General features: G+C 47.9%; 1 protein-coding gene and 1 long non-coding RNA gene across 5 annotated transcripts in view; one reads left to right on the top strand and one right to left on the bottom strand.

Annotated features, from left to right (window-relative positions):
• LOC117354717 (zinc finger protein 850-like) overlaps positions 1–23,929 on the bottom strand; it is a 948,741-nt gene that overhangs the window by 358,704 nt on the left and 566,108 nt on the right. The gene's annotated exons all lie outside the window — the stretch shown is intronic.
• On the top strand, positions 5,331–23,895 carry LOC117354741. 2 transcript variants are annotated; one of them, XR_004538225.1, is made up of 3 exons: positions 5,331–5,386; positions 16,129–16,255; positions 23,783–23,895. It is a non-coding gene; the product is annotated as an uncharacterized LOC117354741 (long non-coding RNA). The 2 variants fall into 2 exon arrangements; XR_004538226.1 differs by lacking the exon at positions 5,331–5,386 and adding an exon at positions 9,246–9,879.

Raw genomic sequence — 23,929 nt, 5'->3', positions numbered from 1 at the left:
GAAGAGAAAATTTAGGACAGAGTAACCAGAGAGAGGAAGAGTTACATTTTTGAAAATAACCAGGTTTTCAGATGTTTACGGAAGAGTTGGAGGGAGCTCAGGTTCCTAAGAGGGGAAGAAAGGTTGTTCCAGAGCTCAGTGATTCTGAAAGGGAGGGAAGAACCTAGTTTCCTACAAGGGAAACGCCTTTTAGAGAGGGAAAGGAAAGTTTCAGTTTTTGGGTAGATCTGGTGGAATTGGGGTTAGAGGAATTCTAGGAAAGAGGAATAAAAGGAGGGAGGATGCCGTGTAGGATCTTGAACGTAAGGCAGGCACATTTGAAGTGGACTCTGGAGATTATCGGAAGCCAGTGGAGCTCACTTGGGCCACATTTGTTAGGGGGAAGAGAGGAGAAGCGTCAGCCTGGTATAAAATATACTTCTCCATCCGCCTTGTATGATATCTGGTCAAGGGACACATCTACCACGCTCCCCTCTCTTAGCTCCAATGACATATGGCTATCCTCATTTAAGTCTTTAAAGCATCGGCAACCATGCAAATGGCGCGTTTTCTTTATCACAGAGCAGACTGGACACCACATCAATTATCTAAACGCTCTCGCTCTAGTTCCAATGTATGTTGGTCATGTAATGTTGGATCACATGTTATTGAACTGTCCATTGCGACAACCATATTGGTCTGAGATATGGTCCACTAGATGGAAGCTTTTACCAATTACAGGTTCTCTCTCCTATTCAGTTATAATATTTGGTGGATCTTCTATTGAATCGACCTTAGACAAATATGAAGCAAAGTTGTTTAAATCCCTTTTGTTAATTGCATTGAAAACAATATTGTCTCATCTCTGAATTATAATCTATGGTGGAATACGGTTTGTCTTTATGCTAGATTTGAAAAGGCTACAGCGGAGAAACGGAATACTTTGTCATCTTTAATAAAGTATGGTCGGATGTGTTAAAATGATTATAGTACGGAGAAATATTCACAGTGTTACCATTCCGATGATTTAGTATAAAGTGTAAAACCAGCCAGGTCGGGAATATCTATTCTGTGAGCATTTCTTTCCTGCAAGCTTGTTATTCTTGGCTATTGTACTAAAAGTTTGTCAATAAAACATTATTGAACAGAAAAACTAGAAGTCTGAAGCGTCTCTGTGTCTAGCGTTGTTTGGCCTGTTATCCTGGTGGAAGCTATGGAGAAGAGGAAGGCTGTGAGCTGTGGGAATCCCTCCGTGCCTTGTTTCACCAGACTACCCATGGTTTTGACTCTTCTGCCTCTTCCATCTTCTGCACGAGGATCGGACTTCTCAGCCCAGTAGACTGATAAGAGAGTGTATGTAAGACTGTGCAGAGACTAATTTATGCAGACAAAATAGCCATGTGTATCAATATAATCTGGAAATAGAAGCCAGGTGGCTAGGAGTGATTAGGACAACACTCATTCTTCGCCTCAAGGCACCAGAGAAGAACTCTCTTAACATCCAGCAATGCCAAGAGTGTGGTCCAGTAGTGGCTCGCTATTGTTGAAATGTAGAGTTCCAAGATTTCCATGGACATGTCCTCTTTTGAGGTCTGTGTCGAAAGTCCAGGTGGATTTTTAATTTAACAACTTTTGTCTGGGGAAACCAGATATCTAGTAATCCTACAGCAGCTCAACCTACCTGGAGGCCTCTCCTGCCCTCCCCCCACCCCCCTCCGCGCACATCTCCAGAGTCCTGTTGCCTCCCACATAGCCCTCCCTACACACCTACCTGGAGTCCTCCCCTCACCACACACAGCTATCCAGAGTCCTGTTGCCTCCCCTTCCCCAAGCCCTCCCTACGCACCTAACTGGAGTCATAGAAACATAGAAAGACGACGGCAGAAAAGGGCCTATCAAGTCTGCCCACTCTATTGACCCACCCCATTGAGTGCTAGTGACCTAGTTCCTTAACTTGACCCTCGTAGGGATCCCACGTGGATGTCCCATTTATTCTTAAAATCGAGCACGCTGGTGGCCTTGATCACCTGCACCGGAAGTTTGTTCCAGTGATCTACCACCCTTTCCGTGAAGAAATACTTCCTCGTGTCACCACTAAATTTCCCCCCTCTGAGTTTGAGGGGATGCCCCCTTGTGACCGAGGGTCCCTTGGGAAAGAATATATCGTTTTCCATCTCGACGCGACCAGTGACGTACTTAAATGTCTCAATCATGTCACCCCGTTCTCTGCGCTCCTCCAGGGTATAGAGCTGCAGTTTGCCCAGTCTTTCTTCGTATGAGAGACCCTTGAGTCCGGCGACCATCCTAGTGGCCATCCGCTGGACCGATTCAGCTCGAAGCACATCTTTCCGGTAATGTGGCCTCCAGAATTGCACACAGTATTCCAGATGAGGTCTCACCATGGTTCTGTAGAGTGGCATTATGACTTCAGGTTTGCGGCTGACAAAGCTTCGATTGATACATCCCATCATTTGCCTTGCCTTGGATGAGGCCTTCTCTACTTGTTTAGCAGCTTTCATGTCTGCACTGATGATTACCCCCAAGTCCCGTTCCTCTGAAGTCCTAGCTAGCGTTTCTCCATTCAAGGAGTATGTTCTGCATGGATTTCCGCTGCCGAGATGCATGACCTTACATTTATTAGCGTTGAAGCCCAGCTGCCATGTCGAGGACCAGTTTTCCAACGTGATCAGATCCTGCGTCATACTGTCCTTGAGGTTGCTTTCACTTACTATGTTACACAGTTTGGCGTCGTCGGCAAACAGTGATACTTTACCCTGAAGCCCCCGGGTCAGGTCTCTTATGAATATGTTAAAAAGGGATGGTCCCAGGACTGAGCCCTGCGGCACTCCGCTAGTCACCTCCGAAGTCTCAGAGAGGGTGCCGTTGACCACTACCCTCTGAAGTCTTCCACTCAGCCAATCATTGACCCATGCAGTTAGTTTCTCACCCAACCCCATCGATTTCATCTTGTTTAATAATCTACGGTGTGGGACACTGTTGAAAGCTTTACTGAAATCCAAGTATACTATGTCCAGAGCCTCTCCTGAGTCTAGTTTTCCTGTCACCCAATCAAAGAAGCTTATAAGATTAGATTGGCATGACCTGCCTCTTGTGAATCCATGTTGACAGGGATCCCTTAGATTCCCTTCATCCAATATCGAGTCTAATTTACCTTTGAGTAGAGTTTCCATGAGTTTACACACTATTGATGTGAGACTCACTGGTCTGTAGTTCGCTGCCTCTGCTCTGCAACCCTTTTTGTGCAGAGGAACGACGTTTGCTGTTTTCCAGTCCAGGGGTACTCTCCCTGTACTTAGGGAGAGATTGAAGAACATGGCTAACGGTTTCGCCAGAACATCGCCTAGTTCCCTGAGCACTCTTGGATGCAACTTGTCCGGTCCCATGGCTTTGTTCACCTTGAGTCCTGACAGTTCTCTGTAAACATCAGCTGGTGTGAACTCAAAATTCTGAAATGGGTCTTCCTTGCTTTGCATTGCTTCCAGCTGTGGCCCGTGTCCTGGTGCCTCGCAGGTAAAGACCGAGCAGAAGTAATCATTCAGTAGTTTGGCTTTTTCAGAATCTGTTTCCACATAATTCCCGTCTGGCGTTCTAAGGCGTACTATCCCGTTTGCGTTCTTTTTCCTGTCACTAATGTACCTGAAGAATGATTTGTCCCCTTTCTTGATGTTCTTCGCTAGAGTTTCTTCCATTCGAAGTTTGGCCTCCCTAACTGCCATTTTGACCGCTGCAGACTTTGTCCTGTATTCAATGTTTGCTTCTTTTTCCCCGGTGCGTTTGTACGAGAGAAATGCTCTTTTCTTCTCCTTGACGAGGCGCGAGACCTTATCAGTGAACCATTGGGGTTTCTTTCTTCTTTGTTGTTTAGTTACTGATTTTATGTAGCGGATAGTTGCCTCATGAAGGGTCGATTTCAAGGTTTCCCGCTCCCCCACAGGATCCTGTGTTTGCTCCCCCGGCGCTTTTGTAACTCTTCGGCCGTCGTCAGCATCAGTGAACTAAAAACGTTGCCTTAGACGTCCTGGAAGCTTTCTCTCATTGACGCAGACGACGGCCGAAGGGTTACAGCAACGCCAGGTGAGCAAGCACAGGAATGGGGGTGAGGCAAGGAGAAGAAAGATGATGGACTGCGAGAATACTGAGGAAAGGAAGATGCCCTAGACCAGTAGTAGGCAAACTCATTAGTCAAAAGAGCCATAGATGAGCAGTACAACGATTAAGATTTCTTTTGAGAGCCATTCCCCACGCCCACTTGCGCTATGACGGCTACGTCAACCCGACTGACACCTCGCTGGCCCACACGTAGTTGAAATCGATTCGTGGCAGAGCCTAGAGAATGACACGGGGGACAATTTGTCTCCGTCCCCGCCCACTTGCTCGGTCCCCGTCCCCACAAACCATCTGAACCCATCCACACAAGCCTCGAATAGTTTTATATTGAACTTATTATATTAAAGTATGAAAAGAAACAATATTCTATACAATTATCAATTTATAAATTAGCGTCTTCTCCCACTCTCTCTTCCCCATTTCCCTTCAGTGTCCTCAGCCCACTCTCTCTCCACTTTCCTTCAGCGCACGCACATAAAAACAAGCAAGTAATTTTATATCATTTTCATTCTATTCATTCATAGAAATTAAGGTCTAAATAATGCCAGTCACATAACAAAACATGATTTTACAAAAATAATTCCCTGCACAGTCAAGCCTTAAACTCTTATATAATTCCGTTTTCTTTCCTTCTTTCTTTAAAAATTCAACAGTGATGCACACCAAACTATAAGCTTCATGCTGCTCAGTTATCTCAAATAATTGTGTCGAAATATCCCTGTGATCAGTGATCCCAATTGCAATTCACCATAACCCCAACGGGAAGGGTCGAAAACTGCATGAGACATCTGAAATTATACAAAACACAAATATAAAAATGTGCCAGAGGTGGCAGCAGCGGTTTGTGTCTCAGATAAAGAGGGAGTTGGTGTTTCCTCTCTCTGCTCTCATGTGTCAGGAAGAGAGGGAGACCCAGTCAGTATCAGACTCCGCCCCTTCCACTGATTGGTCAAAAGACTCCTGAAGGAGGAGACAGAGGGACAATATGACATCCTATGACACTGATTGGAATGTACATTCCACCTTAGGATTGGTCAGAAACAGAATGTTCCTAGGAAGGCATAGAAGGGGAGAATGCTCATGCGGGTGGAGTCAGGAGGAGGCTGTCTTTCAAGTCTCTCTGGCACTGATTGGTCAGACTCCTGGGGGAGGAGATTCAGATCCCTCCTCTTTTTCCTGCCTTTGTCTCTTTTCCCTCCATTAGGAGCCAAGGCTGGAGCTGGTGCTGCGGAGAAGGGCAGGAGGATGGCTGAGCAGGTAGAAGAGGGACTGGCAGGAGGTGGGCAGCAGGGGATGCAGTGCCAGGCAATGCCAAGCAGAAGAACATGGATGCTGAACGGAGGGGCTACCTGCCCGGGAGCTTCCTGTCTTGCTCAGTTTGTTCCTGCAGCTTCACTGCTAGGTTTCATCTCAGTTAATTCTGCTCCTGATTTGTTTTCACTTTCTAGTCTAGTGATCGTTCGGTGGGAGATCGCAGACATGTTCACGTTTGTCTGCTTCTGGAGGGTGCTCTGTAAGCCTGAAAGTGCAGTAAGCCCTCTGGACAGCCTGCAGATTGAATCGGTTCGGGAGCCATCTCTCCCCTGGTTCGGGATGGGAACCGCGCCGCGTGTCTTCCCTGATTTCCCTGAGGGGTCCTGGTGGTCGTGATCTGAGGTGGGATCTCCCTATGCTTGCACTGTGGAATGCATTGAAGCACATGTCTCTGTGGGGTCTGTGAGTCACAGAGTTTGCCGATTTTGGGGGGTTTCCCTGCATGTCCCCCCACCCGTAAAATCCTAAAATTGCCATTTTTAGCGTTTTTCTGTGTTTAACGGCCGTTTATATGTCAAAATCGGCACCCGTGGCGGCCATCTTGGATTTTCTTTAAAGTTTTTAAAACTATATTTTTGGACTTAGAAGCATCGTTTTTGCTCCAAACTTCACAGATGGCCACCTCAGGACAGGATGGCATGGATTCATGCTGTAAATATGGCGGATGGCTTCCGGTTGCGCAGCCGCATATTCTGTACGCCGAGGCCTGTCGGGGGCATATCTGGTGTGTGGATTCCGCACTTTCCTCCTCCAGAAAGGACTTGCCTTCCTCCGTTGCCACCAGAGTTGTGATTCCAGCGTCTGGGATGCCGCAATTGTGCGAGGAGGGCATTGTCGCATAAACGCAGGCGCTGTTCCAGGGCAGGTCTCATCGATCTTCAGACAATTTTCAAATCTGAATCCCGCTGATCAGCTCAGACCGCTGAGGACTATTTTCCACCAGTAATTGTGGATATGTTGTCTCAGGCCTTCGTGAGAAAGCGGGCTATGCCTGTGTCTCCCTTTCAGACTGCGGTGCGACAGTCTGTACAGCCTTTGGATTCCAGCATGTCAATCTGATCCTTGCTGATATGCCTGAACGTCAGCAACAACTTCCCGCTATTGTTGTGGTACCTGCATCACTTCCTAAGCGGGTACCACTACGTGACTAGCCTAGCGGATCTTGGGGATTCCCAGAATGCTGATTCTCACGATGTGGGAGAGTATCAAATGGTGCGCAGGCTAAGTCCAGTTGCCTTCCTGATTTTATCTCTGAATCCCTGCGGACATTGGGACTTGATTCCGACTCTGCAGTTCAGGCGGAGTGTTCGATCATGTGTTCCAAATGTCCATTCTCCGTTGCATTTCCAGATCATGAGGACTTGGCCGAAATACTCTTGGAGGTTGGGGGGGCCCATGAGGGTCCCCTGAAGTGCGCTAGGGCCATGGCTAAATTGTATCCCATGGCTTCAGAATTTTCCATGCGCCTAGTCCTGCCATGGGTGGATTTAGCGGTGGTTCAAACGTACCTCCTTGCCCTCGGATGGAGGGGTTGGGGAGCAGTTTGCATGTCCTTCCCGATACAAGGCCGCTGGACAGGTAGCGGTCTGTGTCAGAGACAGCCGATGATCAATCAATTGGCTGGAGTTACGAGCGATTGGTTAGCTTCGCTACGGTCCCAAGTGAATCTCCACAGGACGGCTGTCTGTGTGTTCTCAGCCAATACGACGGCTGTTGCCTATGTCTGCCGTCAGGGAGCGCAAAGAATCCCCGGCTGGGATTGAAGGCTCGGATGCTCTTTCCATGGGCGGCGCATCATCTCTTGGCTTTATCCACGGCTCATGTGGCCGGCGTCGACAGCATTCGGGAACACTTCCTCAGTTGTCAGTCTCTGAACAAGGGAACATGGTCCCTATCTGGGCTGGCTTTCGCTCATTCGATCTGATGGCAACCTAGTGAACAGGAAGGCGGACAGATTCTTCAACCGTCGACGAGAGGTCGGCAGCGTCAGACTCGCACTCTGGTTCAATCTTGGCCCACAGGGGACATATTGTGCGTTTTTCTTACGTGGTTCATGATAGGGTGCATTTTGCGCCTGGTGTCCTCTCGCACAGGGGCCCGGTGATCCTTGTGGCTTTGGACTGGTCCAGATGACATTGGTACGCAGACCTTGTGAGGTTGAGCTCTGGGAATGGTCTGCGTCTTCCTCGCCATCGGCGATTCCTCACGTAGGGTCAGTTTGCACTTCAAGATCTGGACTGCTTTAGTCCTGCAGCCTGGCACTTGAGCGGACAGCCTTGATGGCCAGGGGTTATTCCTCTGCGGTTATCGCCACACTCCTGCAATGCAAGTGGAAATCACCGGTCTCGGCCTATGCGAACGCCTGGGGGGGTTTTCGGCTTGGTGTGTGGGGCTCCGGTTGGACTCTTTGGTTTCGTCACTGGCTCCGGTTCTGGACTTCCTGCAGGCTGGCCTCAGGTAGGGTCTGGCAGACTCCTCTCTACGTGTTCAGTTTGCAGGCCTCTCAAGTTTGGGTCCCTCTTCGTTCAGGGGTTCTCTAGCTTCTCACTCGGCTGTTGTCCGGTTCTTGCGTGGAGGCTGGGGCCTCCCTTATGACGGCCTTGCCCGTTGTGGAGCCTGAATTTGGTCCTAAGCTCTCTGACTCTTCCGCCCTATGAACCCCTGGATACGATCTCGCTGAAAGATCTTACCATTAAGACCGTCTTCCTGGTGGTGGTCACTTCTACACGGCTAATGTCAGAGCTTCCGGCTTTGTCGTGCAGAGATGCTTTTCTCCGTGTCAGAGTCGGCAGTGATTTTGAGGACTGTACCTTCTTTTTTTCCGAAAGTGGTTTCTTCTTTCCACAAACACCAGGGAGTTCGATTGCCGGCCTTTGTTCCTTCAGGTTCCACGTCTCGGGTCTGTGTTCTGCGGTCTCTGGCTATCTGGCATCGTCTTTTGAGATACCTAGGGGCCACTACTGACTTATGTCTGTCGGCCCATCTGTTTGTCGTGGCGGGTCCCGCATGTCGGGGTCGGCCTGCTTCTGAGACTTCTCTTTCGCTTGGATGTGAGCGGCTAATTCCACAGCCTATATGGCGGTAAAGAAGAAGCCTCCCCTTGGGGTGGAGGCTCACTCTCCTGTGGAATGGCTTCCTTGTGGGCTGAATCTCATGCGGCTTCGCCTGTGGAGACTTGTCTAGAAGCCCCGTGGCCTTCCCTTCATACCTTTTCCAGGTTTTCCAGGCTTGATATGGCGACTATGGGTGATACGGTCTTTGGCGTTTCTGTTCTTGCGGCGGGCTCATCGGGCCTTCTTGAGTTTTAGGACAGCTTTGCACGTCCCATCCGTTCAGCATTCAGAGAGCTTGTAGAAGAATGAAAGATTAGGTTTCTTACCTCTGCTAATCTTCCATCTTGTATAGCTTCTCTGGATGCTGAACATAAGAACATAAGAATTGCCTCTGTCGGGTCATACCAGAGGTCCATCATGCCCGGCAGTCCGCTCACGCGTCGGCTCCTCAGGTCCAGGACCTGATAGTGCTCATACCCTAAAACTGTCAAACGCTTTTCGCTTATGTCCTTTAGGGTGACCTTCTATCTATACCCTGCAATCCCCTTCGCTTCCAGGAAGTCATCCAGTCCCTTTTTGAAACCCAGTATTGTACTCTGTCCTATTACCTCATTTGGAAGCGTGTTCCAGGTGTCCACCACCCTCTGAGTGAAGAAAAACTTCCTTGCATTCGTTTTCAATCTGTCCCCTCTCAGTTTTTCTGAATGACCTCTTGTTTTTGTTGTCCCCGCTAGTCTGAAGAATCTGTCCCTCTCCACCCTCTCTATGCCTTTCATGATTTTATACGTCTGTATCATGTCTCCTCTCAGTCTCCGCTTTTCCAGGGTAAAGAGCCCCAGTTTCTCTAACCTTTCGGCATATGAAAGGTTCTCCATTCCTTTTATCATCCGCCCATCTGTTTTTTGTCCAATTCGCAGGTCACCTCTTCAGTACCTGGTAAGCTGGATTTCTGTCTTTGACTAGCCTCACTACATTAAAAAAAAAATAATAATTCATGCGTATTCCCCTTTGTTGTGTTTAAGAATTGGTGGGGGTTCCGCGGTGGGCGGGGGGTGCCCCTTCTGATCTTCAGGCTGTGTCCCTGTTCTAGGATTTTCCTGGGTTTTGCAGTTTATGATGTTTGCATTCTCTGTTTATTTCCAGTTGGCCATTGTTGGCCATAGTTTTTGGTATAATACGATATTGAGCAGAATTTAACTGGTAGCGGGAGTTCCCTCTCTCTCTTTTCTTCTGTTTCCTGTTGTCATAGGTCTACCTGGCTTTTCTACTAAATGAAGTAAGACAGGAAGCTCCCAGGCAGGTAGCCCAAAGGGGAAGATCTTTTAGTGCCGTGAAGCTAATAGAGATACAAGAACCCATCCGTTCAGCATCCAGAGAAGCTATACAAGAAGGAAGATAAGCAGAGGTAAGAAACCTAATCTATCATTCTAAACCATGGACATAATCATAAAAATAGGGGATACGAGATCATCAATAAATGCAAACTTTGGACCCGAAAATGAACAGGAAAAGTGAAGAATAAAAAGGAAAAAGGATGGGTTGAGACTCTCTACAAGAGAAAGAATTTCTGATGAGAAGAAGTTGAAAGATTGAGTGCTCTGAGGTAGGGAGAGGTTTTCAGGGAACTCTGGAATTTTTCTACTGTGGATTCCTCTCTACGATGAGTCGGGAGCGAGTTCCATAGCTGGAAAGATCTCGTTACTTCTGGTGCCGATGAGTTTTAGTGAGATTTGGGTTACTCGAACGTACGGCTCCAGGGCTGGAACCGGGTATTAATCTGTCTAAAAAGAGAGGAAAGTGAGTTTGACCAATCTTTATTGATAGAAGGGCAATTTTATAGGAGATGTGGTGAGGAATTGGCAACCAATGAGTGGCGTTACATGATCATATTTCTTGGTTTTTAGTGCTGTATTTGAATTAATTGTTTCTGAGTAATGTCTTTAAATAATGAATTACAGGAGTCCAGTTTCGATGAAAGAATGAATACAAATATTGAGAGCGGATGGTTCAAGAACGATGCCAGAGATCTGATCATAAGATAGTTTTTGGTCTAGAACCTCACCAAGGATTTTAATGCTCGAGACCTCTGGCAAGGGAGTATCGTTTATCTGGATAGGTGCAATTAAAGATAAGCCTTCTTTCCAGGGGAATAAAATAGTTGGAGATTTATTGATGTTCAGGGATAACATGTTGTTTCTAAGCCATTGATTGACTTTTTCTAGTTTCTCGTTTATATCCTGTAATTCGTTTCGATTCTCTGTATTAAGTGGGTGTAAAAGCTGCCATAAGCGTAGGTGGTAAATCCGATGGATTGACCAAGGGTGATAAGTGGCGCAAGAAAGATGCTAAAGAGGAGGGGTGAAAGTATTAAACCCTGAGGGATTCCATAGTTGGCGGAAAAGGAACATGAGATAGAATTCTTAAAATTAACCTTAGCGGGTCGTTCCAAGAAGTAGGTTTGGAAACAGCTACGTACCTGATTGCTGATTCCTATTGAAGGGAGTCTCTTGAGGAGTAGGGAATGGTCTCTGGTGTCGAAGGCTGCAGAAAGATCAAGAGATATGACAGATTTGTGGTGATCCAACTGGTACAGAATTGTCGTTGTAAGACTGATAAGTGAATGCTCTGTCGAATGGTTTGATTTGGGTGCAGAATGTGTGTCTTCATGAAATCTGATTAAATACTACTTTTTCAGTTACTTTGGCAAGAAATGGGAGATTCGCAATCGGCCTAGAGTTTGAAACTTCTTCTACAGAAATTGAATGATCTTTGACAATGGGTCTCACTAAAATTTCGGTAAGGAACCCGAGGATAGACTGAAAGTAATCAGATAGGACCAAAATAGCCTGGCACTGCTCCCTCCACTCCCCAGGCTCTTCTTCCTCATTCTCCTCCTGCTTTAGAACAATCTCACTTTCTGCTTCCTGGCACTGCTCCCTCCACTCCCCAGGCACTGCTCCCTCCACTCCTCAGGCTCTTCTTCCTCATTCTCCTCCTGCTTTAGGACAATCTCACTTTCTGCTTCCTGGCACTGCTCCATCCACTCCCCAGGCTCTTCTTCCTCATTCTCCTCCTGCTTTAGGACAATCTCATTTTCTGCTTCCTGGCACTGCTCCCTCCACTCCCCAGGCTCTTCTTCCTCATTCTCCTCCTGCTTTAGGAAAATCTCACTTTCTCCTTCCTCCACTCCCCAGGCTCTTCTTCCTCATTCTCCTCCTGCTTTAGGACAATCTCATTTTCTGCTTCCTGGCACTGCTCCCTCCACTCCCCAGGCTCTTCTTCCTCATTCTCCTCCTGCTTTAGGAAAATCTCACTTTCTCCTTCCTCCACTCCCCAGGCTCTTCTTCCTCATTTTCCTCCTGCTTTAGAACAATCTCACTTTCTGCTTCCTGGCACTGCTCCCTCCACTCCCCAGGCACTGCTCCCTCCACTCCTCAGGCTCTTCTTCCTCATTCTCCTCCTGATTTAGGACAATCTCACTTTCTGCTTCCTGGCACTGCTCCATCCACTCCCCAGGCTCTTCTTCCTCATTCTCCTCCTGCTTTAGGACTATCTCACTTTCTACTTCCTCCACTCCCCAGGCTCTTCTTCCTCATTCTCCTCCTGCTTTAGGAAAATCTCACTTTCTCCTTCCTCCAGTCCCCAGGCTCTTCTTCCTCATTCTCCTCCTGCTTTAGGAAAATCTCACTTTCTCCTTCCTCCACTCCCCAGGCTCTTCTTCCTCATTCTCCTCCTGCTTTAGAACAATCTCACTTTCTGCTTCCTGGCACTGCTCCCTCCACTCCCCAGGCACTGCTCCCTCCACTCCTCAGGCTCTTCTTCCTCATTCTCCTCCTGCTTTAGGAAAATCTCACGTTCTGTTTCCTGGCACTGCTCCCTCCACTCCCCAGGCTCTTCTTCCTCATTCTCCTCCTGCTTTAGGACAATCTCACTTTCTGCTTCCTGGCACTGCTACCTCCACTCCCCAGGCTCTTCTTCCTCATTCTCCTCCTGCTTTAGGATAGTCTCACTTTCTGCTTCCTCCACTCCCCAGGCTCTTCTTCCTCATTCTCCTCCTGCTTTAGGATAGTCTCACTTTCTGCTTCCTAATACTGCTCCATCCACTCCCCAGGCTCTTCTTCCTCATTCTCCTCCTGCTTTAGGACAATCTCACTTTCTGCTTCCTCCAGTCCCCAGGCTCTTCTTCCTCATTCTCCTCCTGCTTTAGAACAATCTCACTTTCTGCTTCCTGGCACTGCTCCATCCACTCCCCAGGCTCTTCTTCCTCATTCTCCTCCTGCTTTAGGAAAATCTCACTTTCTCCTTCCTCCACTCCCCAGGCTCTTCTTCCTCATTCTCCTCCTGCTTTAGAACAATCTCACTTTCTGCTTCCTGGCACTGCTCCCTCCACTCCCCAGGCACTGCTCCCTCCACTCCTCAGGCTCTTCTTCCTCATTCTCCTCCTGCTTTAGGAAAATCTCACGTTCTGTTTCCTGGCACTGCTCCCTCCACTCCCCAGGCTCTTCTTCCTCATTCTCCTCCTGCTTTAGGACAATCTCACTTTCTGCTTCCTGGCACTGCTCCCTCCACTCCCCAGGCTCTTCTTCCTCATTCTCCTCCTGCTTTAGGATAGTCTCACTTTCTGCTTCCTCCACTCCCCAGGCTCTTCTTCCTCATTCTCCTCCTGCTTTAGGATAGTCTCACTTTCTGCTTCCTAATACTGCTCCCTCCACTCCCCAGGCTCTTCTTCCTCATTCTCCTCCTGCTTTAGGACAATCTCACTTTCTGCTTCCTGGCACTGCTCCATCCACTCCCCAGGCTCTTCTTCCTCATTCTCCTCCTGCTTTAGGACAATCTCACTTTCTGCTTCCTGGCACTGCTCCCTCCACTCCCCAGGCTCTTCTTCCTCATTCTCCTCCTGCTTTAGGAAAATCTCACTTTCTCCTTCCTCCACTCCCCAGGCTCTTCTTCCTCATTCTCCTCCTGCTTTAGAACAATCTCACTTTCTGCTTCCTGGCACTGCTCCCTCCACTCCCCAGGCACTGCTCCCTCCACTCCTCAGGCTCTTCTTCCTCATTCTCCTCCTGATTTAGGACAATCTCACTTTCTGCTTCCTGGCACTGCTCCATCCACTCCCCAGGCTCTTCTTCCTCATTCTCCTCCTGCTTTAGGACTATCTCACTTTCTACTTCCTCCACTCCCCAGGCTCTTCTTCCTCATTCTCCTCCTGCTTTAGGAAAATCTCACGTTCTGTTTCCTGGCACTGCTCCCTCCACTCCCCAGGCTCTTCTTCCTCATTCTCCTCCTGCTTTAGGACAATCTCACTTTCTGCTTCCTGGCACTGCTCCCTCCACTCCCCAGGCTCTTCTTCCTCATTCTCCTCCTGCTTTAGGATAGTCTCACTTTCTGCTTCCTCCACTCCCCAGGCTCTTCTTCCTCATTCTCCTCCTGCTTTAGGACAATCTCACTTTCTGCTTCCTGGCACTGCTTCATCCACTCCCCAGGCTCTTCTTCCTCATTCTCCTTCCCTCACACAGCAGCTGCTCATTCTGCTTTAAGACACTCTTATTGTCTGTTTCTTGTCACAAGTGAGTGTGAGGTGTATAATTTTTCTCCTGGGGGAATTCTGCACACACTGAGTTCAATTCCCAGTGCATCTCCTCCTCACTCTGAGCAAGTCACTTAACCCTCTATTGTCCCAGGTTCAAAAACGTAGATTGGGAGCCCCCTAGGAACAGAGAATGTAGTTGCTCTAGAAATAAGTAGTATTTGTAGCAATGTCAGCACAATAAAGGAGCAGGATCTGGCATACAGCAGCTCTCCTCTTGCTTCTCCACTTGTGTAGAGCATCAGAAAAGAGCTTTGTCTATGGTTTTTTTTAGTGGAGGTAGGTCAGGGTCTACTAGAACAGGAGGGCATCTGTCTTAGGATCAGGAGCGGTCCTCCAGACCAGTGTTTCTTAACTCAGTTCTGGAATAGCCCCTTGCCAGTCAGATTTTCAGGATATCCGCAATGAATATGCATGAAAGAAATGGAGGCTGTGTATGCAAATTTCTTTCATGCATATTCATTGTGGCTATCCTGAAAACCTGACTGGAAGGAGGGACTCCAGAACCGAGTTGAGAAACACTGCTCCAGACCACCAGGGATTTTCTGAGAGGGCCAGGAAGGGTCTCTTAGACATAAGAACATAAGAGCATAAGAAGATGCCCCTGCTGAGTCAGACCAGAGGTCCATGCTGCTCAGCGGTCCGCTCCCGCGGCAGCCCATCAGGCCTAGTGCCTGAACAGTGGTCCCTGATTTAATTTTGTAATTTACCTCTAATCCCATCCCTATAATCTACCTCTACTCTTATCTGTATCCCTAAGACAAAGGGATTGAGGGATACAGATAAGAGTAGAGGTAGATTATAGGGATGGGATTAGAGGTAAGTTACAAAATTAAATCAGGGACCACTGTTCAGGCACTAGGCCTGATGGGCTGCCGCGGGAGCGGACCGCTGAGCAGGATGGACCTCTGGTCTGACTCAGCAGGGGCAACTTCTTATGTTCTTATGTCTAAGAGACCCTTCCTGGCCCTCTCAGAAAATCCCTGGTGGTCTGGAGCAGTGTTTCTCAACTCGGTTCTGGAGTCCCACCTTCCAGTCAGGTTTTCAGGATAGCCACAATGAATAGGCATGAAAAAAATTTGCATACACAACCTCCATTTCTTTCATGCATATTCATATAGACCACCAAGAACCTTTTTTTAAATGGGTGGGGGCAGCACAGGAAGCCTGATCGGGGCAGGGGGTCAGAAGGGGTGTCATTAGAAATCCCTTCTCTCAACCAAGCCTTCTAACGCTGCCCCAGACCTGGTGTTATTTTATGTGCCTGACAGCTTTCTTTTTTTAGTTTTGCTGCGGGATACTAAATGACCAAATTTAAATGCAGACTGCGTTAATGGTTTCAGTGCCCACCCTTAAAGAATTAGAGCATTGGATGCTGAAGAAGGCCTGGTTTGGCGCAAACTATGCAGAAGCAGTAGCAGGGTGATCAGAGGGTCTTATATGCATGCAAACACATTTAAAACTTTGAAAAAGTTAGGATGATAAACAAAAGACCAGGAAAAGGGGAATTCACTGTTTGTGTGAGGTGTTAGGTGGGGCAGGACCATGTGGAAATCAGGTGTAGATATACATAATACATACATAGAGGTATTAATGACTCCATCTTGTTTTCTGTCTCTCTCTGTCCTCTCTGCATCTTTGTGCAGTTTCCCGCCTTGATTTCATGGCTCTAATTAATAGCAGACCTCTCAGTCTGGCTTGTGGAAGATATAGGGTTTCACATTTTTGAATAGAGATAGTTATATGTATCTTATGAATGCAATAAACCGTGTTGTGTGTGAAGGGATCCCTATGAATGATGTGTGAGAGAATGATTTGTATTTAATTTCAAATGTTTTACATATATAAGATTTAAGGGAGCCTAAAAGACACTGTTACCATGACAATACCAGTCTTTGAGAGGCCCAGAGCAGGAAAGGTCAGCTAGTTTGACCTCCAGCTTAGAACCCTGAGCCTGCAAACTTACAGTGCCAAAGCAAAGCTATCAGAAGAGTACATCCAGCTGAACTCTAATGCGTTCGGAGTGTTTCCTCGTGTCCCTGAGTGAGTTTCTGGTTTATGTTTCAGAAGCAGGTGACGTTTGAGGACATCACCGTCGCCTTCTCCCAGGAGGAGTGGGAGTATTTAGATGAAGGGCAGAAGGAGCTTCACCGGGAGGTGATGAAGGAGAATTATGAGATCCTGAGGTCTCTAGGTAAGGACTGCATTTTCTGCAGACACAGGGCTGAGTTACTGATTTTCTGTTCCAGTGCAATAGGTGACAGTAGGGTTATTTCCCTTTAGCCGCATGGTTGCAGAAGGAATCCATTCCGGATTTTTCACTCTGCTGCTGGTCTATTTACTGTTCAGTTTAGTGCCCTCTACAGTTTTTTCCTTCTGCACGCATGGATGCAGTTGTGTCTGTTCTGCTTTCCCCATTTTCCATGTAATTTTGTCCCTTTTTCTGAGGTCGGAGTGGAAGTTCCAGGCCGCCAATCGCTGTCTGGCTGTCCGAAAACTTCCTCTCTGACGTCAGAATTGACGTTGGGGGAAGACTTCTAGGCCGGTCATTGTGCAGTCGCTGTACTCTCCTCGACTGGTCCTGTTGCTGCGGTGGTGGGGAAGCAGGGAGAGAGAAATTAACCACAGATTAACCAAGTCCACAAAAACGTTAATATAATTGAAGAGAGAACTTCTTATTAAATAATAATATTAAATGAAGGAAAAGATCTCAGAATTGCCACTCCAAGGATCATAATGTTATCATCCCTTTAAGGAATTGGGTGTGGATATCTTTCATGGATCTAAAAAACCTTCATGTTATTATTTAAAAAGACTTAATTCATCGTGTTTTTGTAAAATTTCTATGAATGACTTATTTCGTCAAAATTCATCTATTCAATAATTTAAATTTCTAAAATTATAACTTTTTCTTTTAAACTTTTTATATCTTATATCCAAGCAGTGCAAATAGCAATTATTTTTGTGCAAATTGCAGTTGAAAAATGTGCAAAACAGGCAATAATAAGCCTTAGATAAGTAAAGCCTTAAAAGAGCACTTATCTTTCTATGTGAGATAAAGCGGGGCGTGAACAGAATTAATTTCCTGCCGCTTTATCTCACATAGAAAGATAAGTGCTCTTTTAAGGCTTTACTTATCTAAGGCTTATTATTGCCATGCTATAAGTTATTTTACTTCAATGGGGGAAACAGGCCTTCAGGGATGGTGGCATAGGCCTTTAGGGGTGGGGTGCAGGCCTTCAGGGGGAGGTACAGACCTTCATGGGGGACAGACCTTCAGGGGAGGGGGGCCCTGGTGTAGAAGTACATGGAGGAAGGGAGGGAAGGGGGGTTCAAAGAGACGTGCATATGCAGGATTTTTTTGGGGGGAAGAAATAATGGGTCTGAAAATAGAGGAGAGGGAGAGAAATGATGGACAATGGGATTTAGGGAGAGAAGGAACAGAAAGGGAGAGAAGTTGGACACATGGGATGGTGTGGAGGGGGATAGAGATACTGGATAGGAGGGTAGTTAGGAAAAGAAAGGGAGAGATGGTGGACCCATGGCGTGGTGGGGAAGGAGGGAGAGATGCTGGATGAAAGGATAGTTAAGAAAAGGTGGATCTGTGGATGGAGATGAAAAAAAGGAAAGATGCCAGACCTCCTGGGGAGGGAAGGGAAACGGAAGGGGAGGACTGAGATGGCAGATGGATAGCTAGCATGGAGAAAGAAGAAAGAAGGAGACCCTGGCAAGTGAGTTATCAGAAGACAACCAGAGCCTGGGACTAACAAGATTTGAATAATGACCAGACAACAAAAGGTAGAAAAACTAATTATATTTTCTGTTTTGTGATTACAATATGTCAGATTTGAAACGTGTATCCTACCAGAGCTGGTGTTAGACCGCAAACGTGAGTTAGGATTTAACAGAGAGAGGAAAAGTCTTTATTGATTCAGCAGCTCTCCTCAGTGTTGCGCTGTGAGGTGGTGCCACAGGAGACCTCTCGAGTGGTAGACCCTCATGGGGGATCCGCATTGCATCCCTCTCCTTTCCCATACATCAGGATATTCGTGATATTGTCCTGGTGCATTGGAAGATGCCGGAGGTGCCTTTTCGGTTTGCGTGCTCCATGGCTCATCTGTATCCCATCCCGGAGGGGAATCAGGATACTTTTAAGTCACCAGTGGTGGACGCGGTGGTCTCAGCTATTGCTAAGCGGCATACGATGCCCGTAGAGGGTGTTTTTGCCTTACGGGACTCTGAGGAGCGTAAGTTGGAGACCCTCCTAAAGCAGAATTTTGATGTCTCTGCTTTGGGTGTCCTGATAGCCATTTGTGGTGGTCTGGTGGCTCGGGCCATATTTTGGTGGGCCGAGCGTATCCTTGAACATGAGTCTGATGACTGGTCCTTGGTAGATCAGGAAGTGGCTAAGATTGAGATGGCTGCCACTTACCTCTCGGACGCCCTCTATGACTTGTTGTGGATGTCTGGCAAATCCATGTCTTTCGGTGTGGCCACGCGTCTTACCTTGTAACTTTGTGCTTGGGCAGCGGATGCAGCGTCCAAGACTAAACTCACAAATTTCCTTTTGGGGTTCCTTTTTGTTTGGAGAGGATTTGGATAAGTTGGTTCAGACTCTGACGGATTCTAAAGTGCCCCGCCTGCCTGAGAACCATGCTTGTCCGGCGGTGTGAGTTCCACAGATAGAAACATAGAAGCATAGAAGATGACGGCAGAAAAGGGCTCCAGCCCATCAAGTCTGCCCACTCTGCTTACCCACCCCCTGTCTATGCCCTAATGACCCAATTTCCTTATCTTGACCCTCGTAGGGATCCCACATGGGTATCCCATTTATTCTTAAAGTCTGGCACGCTGTCTGCCTCGATCACCTGCACTGGAATCTTTTTCCCCAATGATCATAGAAACATAGAAATAGACGGCAGATAAGGGCCACGGCCCATCAAGTCTGCCCACTCTAATGACCCTCCCTATCTATCTTTGCGGATAGATCCCACATGTCTATCCCATCTGGCCTTAAAATCTGGCACGCTGCTGGCCTCAATAACCTGAAGTGGAAGACTATTCCAGCGATCAACCACCCTTTCAGTGAAGAAGAACTTCCTAGTGTCACCGTGCAGTTTCCCACCCCTGATTTTCCACGGATGCCCCCTTGTTGCCGCGGGACCCTTGAAAAAGAAGATATCTTCCTCCACCTCGATGCGGCCCGTGAGATACTTGAATGTCTCGATCATATCCCCCTCTCTCTACGTTCCTCGAGTGAGTAGAGCTGCAACTTCCCTAACCGCTCCTCGTATGGGAGCTCCTTGAGTCCCGAGACCATCCTGGTGGCCATTCTCTGGACCGATTCCAGTCTCCGCACATCCTTGTGGTAATGCGGCCTCCAGAATTGCACACAGTACTCCAGGTGCGGTCTCACCATGGATCTATACAGTGGCATAATGACTTCCGGATTATGGCTGACGAAATTCCTGCGTATGCAACCTATGATTTGCTTTGCTTTGGATGAAGCTTGCTCCACTTGGTTTGCAGATTTCATGTCTTCCCTGACAATCACCCCTAAGTCTCTTTCTGCTTCAGTTCTTGTCAGGATCTCTGGTGTCGCCATGAAATTTTCCGCCCCTGAGTTTGAGCGGGTGCCCTCTTCTGGCCGAGGGTCCCTTGAGAAAGAAAATATCATCTTCTACTTCGACACGTCCCGTGAGGTACTTAAATGTTTCGATCATGTCTCCCCTCTCCCTACGTTCCTCGAGAGTGTAGAGCTGCAATTTGTTCAGTTTCTCTTCGTACGAGAGACCCTTGAGCCCCGAGATCATCCTGGTGGCCGTCCGCTGAACCGATTCAATTCTGCGCACATCTTTACAGTAATGTGGCCTCCAGAATTGCACACAGTACTCCAGATGAGGTCTCACCATGGCCCTGTACAACGGCATTATGACTTCAGGCTGACGAAACTTCTATTGATACAACCCAATATCTGCCTTGCCTTAGATGAAGCCTTCTCCACTTGATTGGCAGTTTTCATGTCTGCACTGATGATTACTCCTAAATCTCGTTCTGCTGAAGTCCTAGTTAAAGTTTCTCCGTTCAAGAAGTACGTCCTGCATGGATTTCCGCTTCCGAGGTGCATGACCTTACATTTCTTAGCATTGAAGCCTAGCTGCCAGGTTGAGGACCAACTTTCCAATGTAAGCAGGTCCTGCGCCATATAATTCTGTAAACTGCATTCACTTACTATATTACATAGTTTGGCGTCATCGGCGAATAGTGTTATTTTACCTTGAAGCCCTTGAGTCAGATCCCCTATGAATATGTTGAAAAGGAGTGGACCCAGGACCAAGCCCTGCGGCACTCCACTGGTCACCTCCGATGTTTTAGAGAGGGTACCATTAACCACCACCCTCTGAAGTCTGCCACTCAGCCAATCATTGACCCATGCAGTTAGTGTCTCTCCTAACCCCATCGATTCCATCTTGCTTAGCAGCCTGCGGTGTGGGACACTGTCAAAAGCTTTACTGAAGTCCAGGTACACGACGTCCAAAGACTCTCCCAAGTCCAACTTTCTTGTTACCCAGTCAAAGAAGCTGATGAGATTGGATTGGCAGGACCTACCCTTGGTGAATCCATGCTGACTGGGATCCCGAAGATTCCCTTCATTCAAGATCGTGTCCAATTTGCTTTTAATTAGTGTTTCCATGAGTTTGCACACTATTGATGTGAGACTCACCGGTCTATAATTCGCAGCCTCTGCCCTGCAACCCTTTTTATGCAGAGGAACGACATTAGCTAATTTCCAGTCCAGGGTAGAGATTGAATAGCTCAGCCAACGGTTTTCGCCAGGACATCGCTCAATTCTCTGAGCATTCTTGGGTGCAAATTGTCTGGTCCCATGGCTTTGTTCACCTTGAGTCTTGCCAGTTCACTGTAAACTTCACCTGGTGTGAACTCAAAATTCTGAAACGGGTCTTATCCCAGGACAAGCAGGCATGATATTCTCACATGTGGGTGACGTCATCTACGGAGCCCCGATGCGGACAGCTTTTTCAAGCTAACTTGATTGACGATTTAAGTTTGCTCTGCTGCTCCACGCATGCGTGCCTTCCTGCTCCACTAGAGGGCGCATCCCCTCCTCGTGGTCTCCAGTTCAAATTTTTCCGCTGAGCCTAGAAGTCGTGTATTTTCAGGCTCTGCCCCAACTGCCTTCTAGCACCGCGATTTTTTTTGTTTTTCTTCGATTAAGTCGCTGTGCGCGTTAATTATTGTTCCTGCTTCGTTTTAACCGACCCGGAGGCTTCCGGGTCGCCGCGGCCGCGTGACTACTTGGGCTGCGGCCAGTTTCGTTTTCTATGTCCCAGACTTTGACCGGCTTTAAAAAGTGCACCCGGTCTTCTCTTCCTTCTTCAGGTTCCGCACCAGCGAAGAAGCCAGCCTCGGGGACACCGGCGACGCATGGCGCAAGTCCCATGCTTTCAGCCCCGGCGAAGTCCTCCAAGCCTTCGGGCCGTGCCTCCACAACACGGGAATATTCTGATACGAGGTCGCCCCCGGTGGAGTGCACCGAGGCAACGGACATGCCTTCGATGCTGTCCGTGCCCGTTTTCCAGGACCTGCTCCGAGCGATGATCTCGTCGGAGCTGCGCTGGCCCACCTTCAACCGGCCCCGACCTCGACCCCGCGTGTGCCGGACCAGCCTGAGCCTCGCGTCGAGCCCCCTCGGGGGAAGCGCGCAAGCTTCGCCGCATCCCATCCTCCTCGGATTCTTCGCCGAGGCGCTGTCCCTCCACGGACCGCCGCGGGGCAAAGCATTGCGCTAAAGCGACAGAAAACTCGAAACGCCGTACCTCTAAGAAGGCCCGGAGTTCTCCCGCACTACGAGGCCGTTCACCTACACCTCGTACAGGACCGCTGAAGGTGGCAGAGTTATCACTCTCGGGGTTCCGATCCGAGGCTCCAGGCTTTCACCGAGGGAGTCCGGGTCGAGGTCACCGATTCGACATCGATCGGTACCCCGCACCCCGACATCGTCTCCGAGGGGCTCCTCGAGACGACGTATGTCCTCGACCCCGGAACGCTTCCACAGTGCTTCCCCGGTCTCGGAGCACGGGTCGGAGCATGAACCTCGATACTCGAGAGAAGCCTCCCCGTCCTTCTCTGCCCGACGGAGGTCCCGTTCACCGTCCCCACACGGGGCCCCGGGAACGTCCCGCCCCCTCCTTCACTCGCTTTGTCCAGGACATGGGCCACGCTTTGGACTTAGACCTCCAGTCCGACTCAAGATACTCTAAAGAGTACCTGGCGGAGCTGGATATGCCGTCACTGCCCAGAGAGTCCCTTCGCTTACCGCCCAACCCGGTACTCCAACAGGCTTTCTTCAGGAATATGGAGACGCCCTATATGGTTACGGCTGTCCCCTCCAAAATGGAGTCCAAGTACCATACAGTGCCCTACCCGGGGTTTCAACAACCCAGCTCTCCCACCAGTCGCTGTTGGTAGAATCTTCCTTGAAAAAGGTCGGGAAGGTCGAACCCTTGACAAGTTCGGCAGGAGACTGTATCAGAACTCTAGGATGGCCTCTAGGGTACAAAGCTACACTTTCACCTTCACGTCCTACTTGAAACATCTCATTGGACTGATGGGAGCCTTTGCGACTGACCTACCGGCCTCCCGCCAAGGAGCCTTTGGCTTGCTCCTGGAGGTTTTCTCCAACCTACGTCTCCATTTGTTCCACGCAGCCTATGATGGCTTCGAACTTTCCTCCAGAGTGGAAGCCTTCACTATCGCCATGCGCAGCCTAGCTTGGCTACGCCTCGTCGACATGGACCCCAACTTACAGGTGCAAATGTTAAGTTTTCGTGAACAAGAGAAAGATAAAGGGGTCCTTTTATCAAGCCGCACTAGTGGGGTTAGCGTGTCGGACATTTCATCATGCGCTAACCCCCATTGCGTCTTAAATCCCTACCAAAGCTTGATAAAAGGACCCCAAAGTAAACTAGTTATTCACTGATCTTTAAAAGGAATCCGAGAATAAGAAGCGAAAAACTAGAATGATATAACTTGGGGGAAGATTTCTGTTTTCTTAAGTTGGATTTTTATTTATAATTATAGTTGAATCTTTTCTCAAGATTGATATCTTATTTCCTTTAATTGTATTTGATCTTATGGTGGCTCCCCCCAAATTAATGTGGGCTAGAAAGATTTATATTAGATACTTATGATATATTTTCTTTTTTTTCTTTTGATGTATATCTTTATCCTTTACTGTTCTTGAAGAATTGTATGAAAAATTTGATAAATAAAAAGAAAAAATATATATAGAAGGGTTCAAAAAAGGTTAGAACAAGTTTCTGGAGGAAAAGTCCATAAAAAGATTTTTAGTCAGATAGACTTAGGAGAGCCATTGCTCATCTCAGGAACTGGATTTGCTCTATGGATCTGCCTGGCACTTGTGACCGGAGGGGCTACGGTTGGACACAGGATGCTGGACTTGATGGAGCTTGGGCTGGACTCAGCATGGATTTTCTTATACCTATGTGGAAAGACCAAAAAAGCACTTTTAAATATTGACTTAAATATGATCACACACTCTTATTTGCATCTCTGGTACTGATCAGCTTGGAAATGTTGTTTTCTGAGCAGTGAGTGGGTGGTAAATTTACAAAGGGGATTTGTATTACTGAACTTGTTCAAAGGTTTTACTCCTACAATAATATATTTTTTGATTTAGGAAAAGATGACCCTAAAAATAATCCCTGGAAGCTCAGTGAGAAGCCTGAAGGAGTAAAGATGTTATCAGAAGGAGAGAAAGAGAACTGGGGAGAGAAGGAAAAAAATCAAAATCCAAAATATTCACCAGGAGAGTCAGCTCTGCTCA

Source organism: Geotrypetes seraphini, chromosome 2 (assembly GCF_902459505.1).
Source record: "Geotrypetes seraphini chromosome 2, aGeoSer1.1, whole genome shotgun sequence".
NCBI classification, from domain to species: domain Eukaryota; kingdom Metazoa; phylum Chordata; class Amphibia; order Gymnophiona; family Dermophiidae; genus Geotrypetes; species Geotrypetes seraphini.
The sequence above is the reverse complement of the archived record's forward strand: the minus strand, read 5'-3'. Positions and strand labels throughout refer to the sequence as shown.